Below are 5,455 nucleotides of genomic sequence, written 5' to 3' on the forward strand. Positions count from 1 at the left end.
TCGCTCTGGGCGCAGACCCAAGTAATCGATCCCTGATCCTGGCGGATCTAAACCTACTCTGTGCAAAATGAAGGATTTTCTCTATAAATACACACCATTTCTCTTACTATTACACGTACAGCTAGCTGAGTGTCTTCTTCTCCTCATTTGGTTGGGAGTTGCTATGCAGTCCCGCGGCCCTCGCGGCCCACACGTACAAAACTGATTTTTTTTTCGCGGCCCACTAGATGGCGCAAGTGTGGGCCGCGGCCCTATGGTTAAGAATCACTGCTCTAGCGTATCTCTCTGTTGCCTTGAACAGGCTGTGTGCTGCAAAATGTGCTGCAATTGTGACCGGAATTTCCCGCGCTGTCCTGCGGATGTGACGTCACATGACGCTGCATGCACGTTCTCCCCGTTCTCCCCAGCCCCCGGGTCTCCCACTCAGAAGGCGCGCCGATTTTTTCCAGTGGCCAGCCGCGGTACTGCAGCAAAAAATCCCATGCGGCCCAGAAAGCTTTTTTCCCATAGACCGCAATAGTAAAAGAGAAGCCTCTAAAACTGTTCACAGGACACCTCCAGCTGTAATCACCGGCAATTACTAATCTTTGTATTCTATATTTTTAAGTCATGGACTTTATATCTGTCAAAAATGTTTTATAACGGCCAGAAAAGTCAAAGAAAAGTCTCTTTCTGGGCGTGACGTCACGGCTGACGTCACAGCCGTGTCCGTGCATTCCACGGATGTTTATATTAATATATATTATGTAATTATATTATATTAATACATTAATAATATATGTAATACTATACATGTAATAATATACATTAATTAAGATATTATATTAATACATATTATATTAATACTCGCGTCATTGCCCCGGGGCATGATGGGAGGCCCCAGAGCATCATGGGAGGTGACTCAACTGCGCATGCTCTATGGGCCGCTGTATGCGGAAGTAAACCCGGAAGTCAGAGATTTTTTCGGCTTATGCGCTGGCTGAGCAGAATGCATTGAAATGAATGGGCGGCCATTTTTGACGCCCCATCCAGTTTTATATAATACATCCATGGTTCTCCCGTGCCGGCTTCGCTGTTGGCTGCAGTACCCCCGACGGCCGTCGTGGCGAAGGGTTGCGCTATAGTCTGATTTCTTAAAAGGAGCCTCATGCTCCTTTAATACGGCCCGAACCGTAAAGTGCACCCAGGTGTGTTATACATCAAAATATGCGTCTCCATCTCGCATTTCTTTTCTCTTTCAAAAGCGTTACCGTGGCGACGCTAGATGCCAAAAAGCGCGCCCCCCCCCCCCCCCCCCCCCCTTCATCTCATTGGTCCATATTTGATAGTTCTCCAAAAGTCACCAAATTTTGCACGCAAGCCAGGCCTGGCGATAAATTCGATATTTCGTGGTTTGCATTAATGGGCGTGGCCTAATGGCTCAACAGCGCCCCCTAGAATACTTTTCTCTGCCATAACTTTTGAATGGTTTGAGATAAAGACTCGTGGGTGGTGTCATGGGACTCGGTATAGAGTCCTTGAGCTTCATTGGCCTCAATTAGCCCCGCCCCTTCTTCTGATTGGTTGTCCCTATTTCCTGCTATAACTTTGGAATGGTTTGACATAGAGAGTCGTGGTTGGTGTCCTCGGACTCGGCATTGAGTCCTTGACCATAATTGGTGAAAATTAGCCCCACCCCTTCTTTTGATTGGTTGTCCCTATTTTTGGTTATAACTTTGGAATGGTTTGACATAGAGAGTTGTGGTTGGTGTCCTCGGACTCGGCATTGAGTCCTTGACCATAATTGGTGAAAATTAGCCCCACCCCTTCTTTTGATTGGTTGTCCCTATTTTCTGTTATAACTTTTGAATGGTTTGACATAGAGAGTTGTGGTTGGTGCCCTCGGACTCGGCATAGAGTCCTTGACCATAATTGGTGAAAATTAGCCCCACCCCTTCTTTTCATTGGTTGTCCCTATTTTCTGTTATAACTTTTGAATGGTTTGACATAGAGAGTCGTGGTTGGTGTCCTCGGACTCGGCATTGAGTCCTTGAACATAATTGGTGAAAATTAGCCCCACCCCTTCTTTTGATTGGTTGTCCCTATTTTCTGTTATACCTTTTGAATGGTTTGACATAGAGAGTCGTGGTTGGTGTCATAGGACTCGGTTTTGAGTACTTGACCTTCATTGGTGCAAAAAAAATGGCTACAGCAGGTAACAATATACTCTGGTCCGTCATAAACGGTTAAACGCATATAATCAGATATTCTACAGTTAGAGTTGAGGGACTGCTTACTACTTCTTGGCAAATGACAAAATCTGAAACTAGCGCATCCTCCTGTGCTTCCTGTAAGTCTATGTGTAACCAGAGCTTTTGCTGAAGCCTAATGGTTTTATGTTTGATGTTAAATACAAAACGTTTTACTCTGAAAAGGGCTCTGGGATGAAGATTTTCTTTTCTTTGGAGAAAGATTGTGGATTCTTGCAACTGAGGGAACATTCTAGCTAAAATCTGCGATTAAACTCAGGTCAGACAGTCTCAGACGGTCCACCAACTGTAATATAAAACTATATTTGAGTTGGTGGACGCATCAAAAGGAAAAATGAGGAACGCTTCACGAATTTGCGTGTCATCCTCGCGCCCCCTGGACACCCTTCTTCTCTGTTCCATTTGTTCCAATTGTTCCATTTGTTCCATTTCTTGTTCCAATTTCCACCAGCCAATCACAATCAGAGCCCGAATTTGTTCCAATTTGTCGACCAATCAGAGCCCGAATTTCTGGGTTCACTTTTTGTAGGGTTTCCCCGTCTCGACATTCTCGTCTCGCATTCGGTAAGTAAGGACATATACAATGTTTTCCAATAACTAGTTAAACCAGGTGGAACATGACCTCAGTAACCGTGGTGTTTTTCCAACGTTATATTGTAAAATGACCGAGTTTGGGCCGGTGAAATCGACGCAGAGCTTACAGGCTGATTTATGGTCCTGCGTTAAATCGACGCAGACCCTCTCGTCTCTCTCATACCTGCGCTGCACACACACACACGCACGCACGCACGCACGCACGCACGCACGCACGCACGCACGCACGCACGCACGCACGCACGCACGCACGCACACACACACACACACACACACACACACACACACACACACACACACCCTTAACGGGACAGGGCTGGCCGGTAACAACTGTATGTGACGTCAGATTTGTTTAATTACACCACATGATTGTAACCTGCTCATCCTGCCATTACTGTCTGATCACTGATCAATACCTGACTGTGACATCACTGTCGTCTGCTCCTTTCCAGTCTAAACTGTATAATGGCAGTAAGAATGATTGTAAGTTGTGTTTTATTGCAGTCATCATTCTCTCTCTCCTTCATTCTTATGTGATTTAAAGGCACCATGTCTGAGCACTCGGGTCCAGCTGCCCCTGACTCTCCCAGAGCCTCTGGAAACCTCTGGAAACCTCTGGAAACCTCTGGAAACCTCTGGAACCCTCTGGAAACCTCTGGAAACCTCTGGAAAACCTGTCTCCTGACTCTCCCAGAGCCTCTGGACACCGGTCTCCTGCTCCACATCCTCAGATTCTGAGGTAACCACCACACTCACAGCTGACTTTAACAGACAAAAACATTGTACAGTGTTGCAGAAGATCTACATGATGGAGGTAAAGCAAGTTTATTTGTATAGCACAATTCAACACAAGGTAATTCAAAGAGCTTTACATCAACATTAAAAGCAGCAAGACACAATTAAAGAGTAAATAATAAAATGAAATAACATGATAAGAAAAGAGGTAAAATAATAGAAAGCACAAGTTGTTAAAAAGTATGGGCAGTAGAGTCCAGCAGGTTCATCTCATTCTCACAATGGCAAGAATTACCTTTCTATACGGTCAAAAGGTACAAAGACCAGGTCAAGTATAGTATTACGAGAAGCAAACAGCATTCTTAATAGTGTGTGGTTTGTGGCTGCTTCCGTTTTATTTGTTCACAACCGTCTTTTTCTCGTTCATTTCCTCCTCAGGAGGAGGTCCAGCGTCCTGATGTCCAGCCGGGATTTCATCATGTCCTGGTGGAGGCCGTTTGCAGCAGCTCTGCCGTCTCCATCCTGCCGCCACACGCGTGGGAGGATCATGAGGACCCGCTGGTCCCTCATCCACGGAGACTACGTGTCCATCAGGGAGACTACGTGTCCATCAGGGAGACTACGTGTCCATCACGGAGACTACGTGTCCATCAGGGAGACGGTGCTGGCAGCCCGAGGTTGATGCTCAGACCCAGGACTCTGTGGTGAGAGCTGCCGTTGGTGGTAGACTGGAAGGACAGGAAAAGACAAAGAAAAATGAGATTTTGTATATAAATGTATAGTCTTTTATAATTTGTATATAATTTGTTTTTATTTTGTATATAAATGTATATATTTGTTTATCATGTGTGTATTATTTTTCTTTTTGTATGAATAAATGTGGCTTGTTTTTCTTTAAAACTTTGAATCTTTGTCTCATTCCTTGTTAAATTATAGATGAATATAGTTTGATTATCCACTTGAAATGATTGTTAATTACATGACTGGATCAGATGAGATCCCATTGAAAAAAAACCCTCAGGGAATACCTTTAATTGTTCTTGTTATAAATGACATAAATAACAAGAAGAACTGGAGTAAGCAGCCAAAACAGGATCTGGTTTATTTACATATACTATTTATTTTTGCAGCTTTACAGATTCTTGGCAGGTATGTCGTCTGGTTGTTCTCCGGGCCCACGTATCTGAAAGAGAAACACATTTAATATAATAATATTAATAAAATAACTAATATGGTTTTAAATATAAACCATGTTATGGTTTTATCTATCTTTATCCTTGGGGCAGGCAGGGCACACTGTTGTGCATGTTTTGGTTATTTCCCTTCATAATCACACATTTTATTAATTAAGAAAAAATAATTGTTTCAATCTAATCTAATCTAATTGTCATCTGTTGATGACAGAGTTGGGAACCGCTGATCTGTTTTATCCACCGTTTGTTATTGTGGTGAATTTTTTCGTCCAGCAGATGGCGCCATTTCACCGAATCGGGCGCGTCTCCCCCGCCTCCCCCGACAGAGACGATTGGGCAGGGTCCCTCGCGCAGGGGCCATGCTAATCTTCTCTGTATCGTTCCAATTTTAGTATATGTGATACCGAAGTAACACAACAGAGAGGTCTCTGTGAACCGTATTTAAGTACGCTGGGTGTCCCACCGTGGAGTCACATGGCTGCCTTACCGGAGGGCAGAAATGGGCTCTAATGGGAGAAAAACAACTCAAAAACAAGTATCGCAACTTCATTGCACAGATATATACATTTAACAACTCATCCATATCCCAATGTGACAACATCTGGTTCTGATCCGTCACATTTAGCCTCAGTTTTCTCTTTAAAACATGCAGTGGGCTCACGGGAGAGAGAGCAGGCTCTCAGT

At 44.1% G+C, this 5,455-nt stretch overlaps 1 pseudogene; it reads right to left on the reverse strand.

Annotated features, from left to right (window-relative positions):
• Positions 1-5,115: 5,115 nt before the first annotated feature.
• Positions 5,116-5,186, reverse strand: LOC133446633 (U6 spliceosomal RNA; annotated as a pseudogene).
• Between the last annotated feature and the right edge of the window lie 269 nt (positions 5,187-5,455).

The sequence above is a fragment of the Cololabis saira genome, chromosome 6, assembly GCF_033807715.1.
Source record: "Cololabis saira isolate AMF1-May2022 chromosome 6, fColSai1.1, whole genome shotgun sequence".
Taxonomy (NCBI): Eukaryota; Metazoa; Chordata; class Actinopteri; order Beloniformes; family Belonidae; genus Cololabis; species Cololabis saira.